General features: G+C 33.3%; 1 long non-coding RNA gene across 1 annotated transcript; it reads right to left on the reverse strand.

Annotated features, from left to right (window-relative positions):
- Nucleotides 1–4405: 4405 nt before the first annotated feature.
- On the reverse strand, nt 4406–6306 carry LOC149893401 (uncharacterized). Its single transcript, XR_016445114.1, has 3 exons — nt 6088–6306; nt 5909–5939; nt 4406–5779 (listed from the first exon to the last, which is right to left on the reverse strand). It is a non-coding gene; the product is annotated as an uncharacterized LOC149893401 (long non-coding RNA).
- Nucleotides 6307–12870: the final 6564 nt, after the last annotated feature.

Here is a 12870-nt window from a genome sequence, read left to right on the forward strand (position 1 = left end):
TTTTTTCATTAAAATCTACACTTATTTAAGCATAAGTGAATTTTACTGAGAAATGTCTATTTATACTTTCAAATCTGTTAAGACAGATTGCGGATCGAGACGTTATTGTCATACATTTTTAAATTAAATCATAAATTTGAGCAAAGTACAATTACAATACCTTTTACATTGATATTAGTTGTAAATGTGCCCTACAGAAACCTGCAGTTTTAATTATATTGAATGTTATAAAATCATAATTTTTATCAACATGATTTTTCTTTTTATACAGATTTTTTATTAGGAATGCAACTATGATAACTAGAGAAAGAGAATATTCTGAGTTTTGAAACAATAGTTAAAGTATCCATAACTTATAGCAAAAAGATATTTACGACCAATAAGAAATTGAAAAAATAAGTAATTTTCAGTTTGAATTATATATTAAATAATGTTAAAAATATTACACGAAACTATAGCTGTAAATAAAAACTAATTCAAATAAATATACTCAATATAAATGATTTATGTTTTTCTCTTTAAATGACAGTTCGTCCACATTACCAGCTGGGGCCTCCATTATATAACAAGATAATTATGCACAAAAAGTTTAAACATTGAATTCGGAACACCAACATCACCAACATTTCGTAGCTTTAAGATCACGGTTAAAAGGTTCCAACATAGAAGAAACAGAAAATGTAATTCCATTACCAAACATAATATTTTGAACAGACAGTTTAGCAGTAGCGGATAAATTAAACAGAGTAGAATGTTCAAATAAAGGATTCTTCTAATATACTTTAAAACGTATACGAATAATGAGTTTTAAGACACTTAACAGTTGGAATAACATCCTAACGATCATAAGAAGGATCGGCACCCGAATGAATTTTTTAAATAAATTTGTTGGCTTGAAACCTAGAAACACTAGGTAAATAACAATGTACAACAATGAAAAAAAAGAACGGAAATGTCATTGACACTACCTTATGTATTTTGATTTGGAGATTACGAAAATGATGTCCGTTTTGTTGTGTGACCCACCAATTTTGCGTAAATTCACATTTTCAAATTTTCGATTTTCACTATGAAAGTTGTCAATGTGATTTTTAATATATTTATTAGCAGTTGTTTATGATTTATTTATTAGCATTTCTTTATCATATACCTATTTGCATTTGTTTAACCTTGTATTAGACTAAATGTAAGTCTGTTTTATTTTAGATAAACTAAAGTTAGCCAAGTAATATATAGATATAATACAGTGTATATTGAAACAAGAAATGCCCAGAACTTGTAAAAATCAAGCCGACAACTTTTGCTACATTTGTGGCGAACTGACTTTAAAGAGATGCAGACGAAGATTGACACCACATGTGAAAAAACTGTATGAACTATACTTTGGTTGCAAAGTCAGCGACCAGGATAAGAACTGGGCGCCTCTGCATGCTGTGTGAGGTGCGCTAGTTCACTATCGTCGTGGGCGAACAGGACTGGTGGAGGACCAACATTTGGGGTGCCAATGGTGTGGCGTGAACCCCAAAATCATTGTTCAGATTGCTATTTCTGTTCTGTTAACATATCAGGTCGCAATTCTAAGGGTAAGAAAGCTATAGAGTACCCAAATCTACCTTCAGCTATTCGTCCTGTTCCTCATTCGGCTGAAATCCCTGTTCCTGAACCTCCATCGGAAATCCCAAACACGGACAGTTCTGATTCACACGAGGATACTGATGACAATGATAGTTACGACTTGCCAGAAGATACAGAGCGTAAACCCTACTTCATAACAGGATCTGACCTGAAAGATCTCGTTCGAGATTTGTATTTAACAAAGCAACAGAATGAATTGCTGGCTTCACGTCTCCAGGAGTGGCATCTGTTGGCTGGTGATGCAAGAGTGTCGTCATTTAGAAAGCGATCACGGAAACTGCAGCAATACTTCTCTATGGATGAAGAACTTTGCTTCTGTAATGACATCAGTGGATTGTTTGATGATCTAGGAATATAATACGGTTCATCAATGTGGAATTTGTTTATTGACGCATCACTTTGTAGTATTAAGGCAGTATTACTGCATACTGGAAATGTGCTGCCTTCCATTCCCATAGCACATTCGGTAACCCTGAGGGAAAGCTATGTGAATATATAATACTTATTCAGGACAGAATTAAATACAGAGATCACAGATGGTCCATATGTGCAGATTTGAAAGTTGTTATTATACTAAATGGATTGCGGGCTGGTTTTACTAAGTACATGTGTTTCCTCTGCAAATGGGATAGCAGGATGAAATCAGAACATTATATGAGGAAATGTTGGCCACAACGAGAAACATTTGAGGTTGGTTCCCATAACGTCATTCATGAACCTCTTGTGGATAAAGAGAAGATCATCTTGCCCAATCTTCACATCAAGCTTGGAATCATCAAACAGTTTGTAAAGGCGTTAGATCACGACAAACCAGCATTTCAGTATTTGCAGACCAAATTTCCTAAAATCAGTGACGCCAAAATTTAAGAGGGCATTTTGGTGGGGCCCCAAATACGAGAACTGATGCTGGATGAAACGTTTTCGGGAACGATGGATCAATATGAACTTGCAGCATGGGATGCATTCAAACGGGTGTGCCAGGAATTTCTTGAAAAACATATTGCACCAAATTACGCTGATTTGGTAGACAGATTAATTGCATCCTATCAACAACTGGGTTATAACATGTTGCTGAAGCTCCACTTTCTTCATTCCCATCTTTCCTTCTTCTCTGTCAATGGAGATTTATATGATGAAAATGGCGAGCGCTTTCATCAGAGTATTGCCACAATGGAAAGCAGATACAAGGGAAAGTGGAGCCCCGCCATGCTTGCAGATTACTGCTGGAATTTGCAGCGCGATGAACCCGATGCAGCATTCAAACGCCAGGCTAAACACAATTAAATACAAGTAAACAATTTGTGTTAAAAGTGATAATAAACATGTTCATACACTTATTCATATGTATAGAATAATGCATCTTACGTTACATCTTTAAATCGTTATTTCAAAAAATTGTGACGTGCTACAGCATAACTGATTACATATTTGGAATCAGCACGTCTAAATTAATAATGATAACCTAATTTGGTTCTTGTTTTTTTCAAAAAGTTAAAAATTGTTGTACAGTGTAATTAAAAGAAAAATTAATGGATGCAGCAGGGTCTAATTCCCACTTAAAATACGATAATCCTGAAAAATACAACTCTCCCAATTAGATAAATCTTCTGGAAGAAACTGCAAACCGAAACAATCACCAAAATTATAAAGGGTTACCGGATCAAAAGGTGTCATAATACAGTCTATGTACCCTACAAATTTAATAGGATTATCTTTTCGATAATATTCCTCAGCAACACAAGGATTACACATAAATTCTTGACATTTTTGAAAAAAACGCTGGCGAATAATAGATTTCAAACCACCATATAAAAAGTCATAAAACAAGAATTAACTCTTACTTAGTAAATATATCCATATTGTCAACGTCATTTAACGAGTATATATATAATCACTAATAGCTTGATCAGCCTCCATGTCGAATATTCGAACACCCACATTATACATCTGTGAAGGAACAGACGCTTGAGTTTTAGTCTTTAATTGATTTTCAACTCTAACATTACTCAACTCCCATGTAATTGATTTATCAGCATAAAGCAACGTTTTTGCAAACTCAAAACATTTTTCAGGATCAATTAACAACTACGGAATTTCAGTCGGTAAATAAAATGTACCAATCCTAGTACTATCATCAGCATTGATAGCAATATAAAAAGTCTCTACCACAGTACATTCCTCCTAATAACCTAAGACGGATCCCAGAATTGTTCAATTCTGAAATTGACGTCTATAGGATCCACAATTTTCAGAGGTTGTACGGTCATGGTGAGCATGACAAGACACATTCAGCAAATCCTCCACCCGAACCGAATCGTATTGGATCAAAGACGATATTTACAAAGTTTTCAAAATCGTTGCTACGGAAAATCAATTCAACAACTTTTATGCGCCCACGTATCGCTACTTTGTCGAGCATACCGTCAACAAGAGAAAACGCGCTGTTCACAGAGAGGATTTATATCGTCACTTTGAACAATAAAGACCGTTATTTTGACATTTTTGAGGATTACGAGAAAAACTAATTAAATTGTGTTACTGTAAAAAAATGAGTGGAAGAGTGTTCACTACAGAGGCGGTGGAGACTTTTTTCTTCCTTATTTCGGTTTTGGCTGAGGGACTGGAAAAAAGAAAAAAAATTGGTCAAATCATAAAAGAGAAAAAACACAAAAGAAAAAGATAACGTGGTGGTTTATTACCCGTTTTACCTTTTTTCGGAGGCGCCCTGTTGGGAAAATACCTTTACAAAAAGATAAAAACAAAATTGTTACTTAATCAAAAAGAAAAACATTTATACCATAAATTATAAAAATATATTTTTTAATTAAACAGCAACTCCGTAATTGAAATATCATTGCTGACATATTGTTAACGCATTTCCTTGTTATTGTCGTAGCGACTCGTCAATACCCATTTCGTTATCTTTTTTCCGACGCGGTTCAATCTTCTGTTCATTTTTTTTTATCGGCAAATCTTTAATTTTTTTCGTTTACTTAACTTGAGCATTTTGCATTCCATTTTTTTTTTCTCAGAAAGTCATTTTTTCTCCATTTCATTATTTCAGTTTTCGTGAATATTGTTGGAACCAAAGAAAATATTTGAAAATTAAGGTCGTCGCTGTCATAATCACTGTCATTATCATGAATATCTTCTTTCAAAGGAGTAGAAATTATAAAATCGATCTTTTTTTCCTTTCCCCAAACGACAAATTTTTCTAGGTGTCACTTTTGTAATTGTTAATTTTTTTTTTTTTAGAAAAAAAAAAAAGAATTGCCAATTACAGAAGTGAAACCTAGAAAGAATTAAATAAATAAAAATCTCATATACAATATAGTTAAAAAAATCATATGAAACAAAAACCTTTTAAAATTTTGAAAAAAAAAGCTCATCATTCAATTTTTGTCTTGTCTTTAATTCGTTTTAACACCGCTCATTTGTTATTCTTTTTAAGTATTTTTACTTCAATTTTTTCTTCAGCTCAAAAAATGGCTGCAGATAAAAACTGGCAAGCGTTTTTTAGTTCTAAACCAACGTTCTATCATTATTACATAGGAGTTTTTCCTCAAACCAAAATCAAGCAGGCTTTCGATTTTTAATGTCTAAACGATTCAAAGAAAGCGGACGTTTTTTCATTTATAACAGCGATCCTTCATTTAATGAAGACGAACACTGGCGATTGTTGATGCAAATTGGAAAAGAAAATTTGTATTATTTCGATAGCTTCGAAGGCGAAAGTTTCAGAGAGCAAATACCAGACGAAACACTCAATTTTATTACGTCTCAGAATTTCTCAAACACTACTCCCTTGAAATCAACATTTTAAACATTATGGTGTCTGACAACCGATTACCTTGGTGCGCCTATTTTGCTTTGTGTTTTTTTATCGACATGTTCTCGAAATACAAAACCCAATATCATTTGTCTCGTTTTAAGCAAATCCTATCAACTCACTTTCGAGAAAACAAGTTTTGCGATCAATGGACATATACAATTTTAACAATATTTTCAAAAACCAATTTTAAAACTTTCCGATTCTTCAGCAAAAAAAAATAACGTATTTAATAGACTTACTGAGCAAAAATCAATAAATCGAAGAAAAAGAAAGCAATCTCTCTGACAGTTTTGTTTACGACGTGAAGGAAATCTTAAAAAACAAAATGAACATCTTGAAAAACAACAACAAAAGACCTGCTTTGTCATGTTGGTTCGTTAAGAACGCAAGAAAGTCTAAAAAACTCAGCATTCTTACACGAAAATGATTTAAGCAAATTACCCGTTTATTAGTTAAACGATTCTTTCAACACCTTAAAAGAAAACGAAAAATTGATCTCCCTCTAGAAACGTTTGATCGAGATTACAAGAGAACACAAAATAACAGAAGATCAACACTTGCTAATTTTTTAAAAATGAAAATATATTTCAAATATGTTTTTCAAACAAGTAATTTTTTACCAGCGTATTTCTTCTTTTATCTCGTGAACATATTATGTTACGATTGCAAATTCGTAACTCAATATGTTTACAGGAAATTCGAATTTTTTATCTTCCACTTTCTTCCATCTTCGAGTCTTGGTTTTGAGTTTTCGTTAACTCTTGACCCTTTTTATATTCAAATTTTGTTTCATCGGTCACCAATTTATTTTTCACATGCAAACGGCTTTTGTTTTTCACTCGAAAACAAACTAAGTCGGCAAACAGGTGATTCGATATTGATTAACCTGTTTCCATTTTGCGCACTTTTGGTTTCTTCCTTTTCAATATCACTTCTTTATTGTTTCACCTGATTTTGTTTTGCTCACTTTTTATTTGTTCCTTGGTAATAGCACCTGTTTTGAAAACAAAAGAAAGAGAAGCAAAGGAATATGAAAATCCGATAGAGAACAAAAGGCTGGATTCTTAATCAGGATAAAATTCTCTATCATAATGAAAAATAAAAGTAGTGGAGGGGGAGAGGGGGAAAGAGATGTAAATTAGCGCACTGTGTGTACTTAATTGTTACACTATAAAATAGATTATGACTATATAGTCCATATAATGTATATCCTATATGTTAGTGATCTACTTTACGGTGTACATACATATGTTGCCTTACATATTGTAGAGATTGCTAGCATAGGAACTACACGATACGGTTGATATCTTTAATGTTAACAATCTATACATGTTTGCTTTTCGTCGAGTTATCCGCTTTAAATTGGCGGTGCAGACAAGGGGATAAACACCTTTACTTAAATAGTTACCAACATCAGTAATCAAACTTTCTTCTACATTATTACTCTGTGTATCCATTTTATAAAGGTTAAAAAAAGCTTCGTCACCAACATTGTGAAACAGGCGCCAAGTGCTTTCAAACAGCGCGCACTACCATAAAAAGGCGATGTCATCGTGATAATCGGCTGTCGCTAAGAAATCCTCATATCAAGTTACTTCATGATGTCTTCGAAAGTTTAGGGTTTCCAATCTATCTCACTGTTGGACTTTTATTGCACGTCCTTATCAAAATTGTAAGAGAAATGCTCAATATTTTTCCTCAAGGACCTTAAACTCCTCGACAGAAAATTCTCCATCGTTAATGGCTGAGCTTATCAATCCCTATATACCCTTCCTTAGGTATATAGGTAATGATGATGATGATGATGATATGTATATAGAGTACAACTTTTTCATTCCGCATTCCTCTCTGATTGGTTATTTAAAGTCAAATAATCTTTGACGTCATCAGCTATTTGCTCAGCTGTGCAAGCACAGCTGAGCAAATTGCTTCTTCTGTAATTGTTCACTAGGGTAGGTCGATTTTACCATTTTTTTCGAATATCAAATTGAGTAATGTTGCAGTTACTGTAACTAGGTTATAACAACAACTCCTCCAAATTTCAGGAGTACTGCAATAAAAATAGCTTGCGGATTTGTATTTAAAGTTTTCAGTAATGACCTAAATTTGTAAGTTTCTAAAATATTTGGAATTTCAATCTTTGAAATTTTAAATTCCAAGCCAGTCTATCGTTTCAAAATATCTCGTTTTGAATATATGATGCAAATAATAAAAATGTTTATTAAGTTACAGCAGCCAATCAAATTTATTGCATCTGGCGCTTGTTTAATGTATAAACAGATAAATATAAAATAGTAAACAAAAACTTCAACAAGAATTACAAATATTATCAACAATAAAAAAATGCCTAAAATTATAGTTACACCTATTACACGAAAAGCAAGTGGAGAAAAGTATGGTGGTGGTCTATGTGAATTACTAATGACGGAGCCAAGTACTTACAGACAGGTTATTCAATATCACTATCTTATTCATGTAAAGCCAACTGCAGATATCATAGAAGTTACTGAGCAAATTAAAAATAATTTAAAATAAACTTGTGCAGCAGTGAATCCAAATCTACCTCTAATAACTGAAAAATCTATTGCTAGAAAGGTAAAGGATCTTCTCATTCTAGTGAAAATCATTAATCGCAAGCATGGTAAAACAAGTACCAAAAGAAATCTTGATGCAAATTTGGATGAGCTTTTTGATATTTCTGCTTGTTTTTGCTCATTGGATATGCTTCCTTGCAGTGATAGAAAAGTATCATGCAATAAAGCAAATTGCTCAGAAGAACATAATATATGCATTTTCCCTCAAAACGCGAAAGTGCCTCTTGAAGATAGAGTTCATCTTCGAGATCAGAGGCATAAAACTGGTCCAATAGGAGCTTATCAACTTTCTTCAGTTGATAAAGTAGCTATCAAAAGAAACAAGAGGATTGATAATGAGCGACAACAGCTATCTCAAAGGGTAGTTGATAAAGCAGAATCTCTCATACAACAAACAACGTCATCTGAAGAAGCTAGCTGTTCAACTAAAACTGAGGTAAACTTATTGTAACTTTATTGATATATTTTAAGTACAAGCAAATTTTGTATGCTGAAATTTCTTTCAGGAAGAAGCTGAACGGGAACAAATAAAGAAATTTCCTGGAGACTACAACTTAATTAAACTTCCCAGGTTTGCTATGGAATTATTCAGAAATGAGTGTTCGTCAAACTTAGGTGCAGCTCTTGCAAATGCTGTACTAAATGGCATCAAACATATTTTGAGAAAAGATGTTGATATCAATCACATCTTGATTGACAAGTGCAAACTAGATAGGGCTAAAGCACAAGTAAAGATAGTTAGTGAAGGTAAAGATTTAGAAAAAAAAAAAAATTAGTTAATTTGCCTTGGTGTGGATAGAAAACTTGATCAGACCACTCGAACTTCTTGCATAATAAACTAACCTGAAGGGGAATTCCTCAAAAAATATATTGAACCTGAACATCATCCCACATTTGCTTATGAAGATGGAAAATCTGCTGGAACCTATTTGACTTATAGAACAATTCATATAATTGGCGCAACTGGTTTAGTACTTGCAAAAGAGACGTTCAGTGTTCCACAAGAACTTAACAGTGCTGAAAATATTCAGGCAGTTCTTCTTGATAATATTGCTACCAATACTGGCCCAATAAGTGGTTTTTTGGTAAAACTTGAAGTGTTGCTAAAATGAAAAACTGTACCTCATTGGGTGCGCGCTACATCAAAACGAACTTCCTTTAAGAGCTCTTTTTAAAACTAGATGGTGTAACAACTGGACCAGAAAGTTTTAGTGGCCTTCTTGGCAAAAGATGTGCTGAAAATATTTAGGATTCACATCAAGTTTTATTTGAACCTGTTACAAATCATATAGTTAATGGGTATATTCCAGAAGAAGTACTGAAAGACCTTAGTAGTGACAAAGACTTTTATTTGAGTATTGCAAAGGAGTAGGGTCTGATTAAGTTGCTGATAAATGAGCTGCTTATAATATTGTTCCACTTAACCATGCAAGATATTTTAAGTGTTTTTGGGGATGCAACAAAAATGTTGTCAAGTATAGATTCTTGCATTAGTTCCTGCATTCTGATTGTGACAGCAGTAATTAAGGCTTAGGAAACAACCTCCAGCAACGTCAGTGTTCTGGAGTTGAAAATTGCTTTGAAAAACGCAACGGAAAAACATTTTTCAGCAATTGAAGAATCAGAACATTATTCAGTTGCCATTCTTCTAAACCCAAGAAACAAAAGGGTACTTTTTCAGATCTGAAGCTGTTTTGCAAAATGCTAAGCATATTGCCATGACCCAATTCAACAATTATGAACCTCTTGAAAATGAATTGGCCCCTGCAACTCAAATTATATCTCAAACACAAACAATACCATGAGAACATTCATCTTACAAAATGATGAAAGAAGTGTTAAATGAATTTTTGGATTGTCAAGTTGCTTCACAAACCTTGGGTTTTGGAAAGACTATGAAAAAATTATAAATAACAAAATCAAGCCAGTATTGACTAAAGTGGTACCACCTCTAACAACTACGGGTGTTGAAAGACTGTTTTCTTTAGTTGGAGGTAATCTATAAAACGAAAGATAGAGACTCCTTTCAGAAAACTTGGAAAAACTTCTAATTTGTAGAGTAAATACAACAGTTATTGAATCCCGTTACTAAATATTTTTGTTAATTTAATCTTTTATTGAAATTTAAACTAACTATAAAAACATAAATATGTTATTAATTTTTGGTTCCGGCTCCGGTATGGGTTTATTTTCGATTCCGGTTCCGGTTAGGAATAACAAAAATCTATTTTAGATTTGATTCTTGTTCCGGCAAATTTCAAGTTCCAGTCGATTATTTGTTTCGTAACATATTTTGTATGATTTTTCACTTTCGTTATCGTAATTGATGTCGTCCTAGAGACATTCTTGAACTTTAAATTCTCTTCCAAATTTTTTCCAATCATTTCTTTTTTGCGATCACGTTGAAAAATGTGAGAAAGTTTAGTTCCAACTTTTTTAATTTCGCTATAATTAATAATTATTTACAGTTAAAAAAATATAGTGTTAGATTATTTTTCTTTTATAACTTTTCCATTGTACTTGATTTCTCAATTTGTAGTTTTTCCTCATCAGCGACAAATTAATCTTACTTTTTTCTTCTTGTTGTTGAAACGTATTTGTTCAATCCATTTTCTATTTCTTTTACTACTTTTTCCATTTCTCTCAAAATAGCCTTTATTTTTTCTTCGTCTTTGTTAAACTCTTTTTCAATTTCTTTCGTAGTTTTTTTTATTTCTTCTTTATTCATTATTTCGATAAAAAAATGAAAAAGACAAAAAACTTTATTTTCAAGATAGAAAATTGCACAGACAAGGATTATCGTTGATTTTTATCGCTTTTCCTTTTTTTTCAAAATCAAGGTGTGGCCGTGTTTTCCTCATTAACGTGTTTTCAACAATGTAAACGTCGTAATCACGAAACAAATTGTCAACGTAAAACTCTCTTTTGATGAGGTTAGCAAAACATTCGTGATCTTGCAACAGGTCAACCATTTTGTCATGCAATTGTGTTAAGAGCATTTCTTTTCTTTCTTTTTTCGTTTCGACCTCAACTTCACAATACGCGCACCTGATCGAACTGCTTCTCTTTCCATTTCTTTTAGATTTTTAACACCTTTTTTCTTCCTTCAAATTCGGTTTTTATGTTTCATTGCTTTGATTTGAGTTTAGAATTTTTTCTCGCTTCGTTTGCTACAAAAATTTCTTTTACTCATCTAAAAAAAAAAATATTTTTACAATATCAGACATTTAAGGATTCAATTTTCGAATCTTTTTAACAAAATCATCGTCACAAATCTTCATTGTTCGCCTTCTTCAAGATCCGTTCTCATCCGTTTTGCATACCGTCGCGCTATATTAACGTTTCCATTTTCGAAACATCTTCGTTCTGTTCTTTGAAACATCGAATAACGTTATCAATGAAACGATTGTCGTATTCATCTTGATTTTCGGTGAAGATTTTGACGATTTTATTTTTTTTGTCGAGAACGTTTATTACATTATTCATTGAATTATTAATTGCTACAAAGCACACAAACTTTTACATTTTTTTCTGTGACTCGTTTAAAAAGTGCAATCTTTCTTTCGCAAAACAGATTTGGAAGAACGTGCTTGGAGCATGCCAACATGGAGATGAAAAAATAGTTTCAAGACAAAATGGGAGGCTATTCGCCGATGATCAAAAAATGCGAAGCTAGCGTGGAAGGACTGAGCCCGTTCGAAAGCAAAAGAATAAAAAAAAGCTGAAAAACGGACGATACAGCCTCCCTCAGAACAAAACGCCGAAAGTGGTTTTTCGAATATAGGCTCACAACAATGTAGAGTACTTGCCGTGCTTGTTGAACAAGGCTGACTTTGTAAAGACGCAATCAAGTACAAAACTTGCGTTTACGTTAACCATCAAGAAATAGCCATACAACATTTCATCGAAAGAACGATAACCGGCATCGAAAGCTTGCACGACAAAAGTTACCCAATGGATGAAATTATCGGCATGATAAACTCAACCTTTTTGTAATTATTTTTCGATTTAGACAACCGCATTCAACACACGTTTAGGAAACCTTCCACGAAAACCGAATCGCATTGGAACAGAGACGAGTTTATAGAATCGTCGGTACCAAAGATCAAATCAACAGCTTTAAGGTGCCGACGCATCGCTATTTTGTCGAAAATACCGTAAGTAAAAAATTATTCGACTTTCATAGAAAAGATTTGTACCACGTTACATTGAACAACAAAGACCGTTATTTTGACGATTGCAACGATTACCAAAATAACTATTTAAATCGTAACACGCTTTAACGCGAAAGAATAAGAAACTAAGAGGAAGAGCGTTGACTTTCCGATGCGGCGGAGACTAGTTTTGTTCTTATAGTGTGGGAAACGGCGATGAAACTACTTAAATATCGAAAAACTGGGAGAAAAAAAGAAGATTCGTCAAACCATACATCGAATCATCAATACCGAACTAAAAAAGTGGAAAAAAAGGAAAAGACAGAGGTGGCTAACACGTTTTATTTTTGGTCAGAGGAGCGCTGTTTGGAAGATACATTTACAAAAAGATCAACTTTAAAATGTGAAAAAAAATTTTTTTTAGGAAAAGAAAAAAATTATGTTTTTAACAATCGTCTACTTTTGCGGGAAATCCTGCTCCTACAAGTTTGAGAACGGTAAACAAATCGTCGATTGTTTCCTTCTGCAAACGACGATCGTTATACCGCTCGCGTTAGCCTCCGGTACCTTGATAGTGGTGTAAAAAATCGCGTTTCATTCTCCAAAACGTTTTTCAAATCACAAGCCATGGAGTAAGAATCGGGGCAAATTTCGA

The sequence above is a fragment of the Hydra viridissima genome, unplaced genomic scaffold, assembly GCF_058129835.1.
Source record: "Hydra viridissima isolate aposymbiotic clone 2 unplaced genomic scaffold, HvirCarnegie_v1 scaffold_1, whole genome shotgun sequence".
In the NCBI taxonomy this organism is placed as follows: domain Eukaryota; kingdom Metazoa; phylum Cnidaria; class Hydrozoa; order Anthoathecata; family Hydridae; genus Hydra; species Hydra viridissima.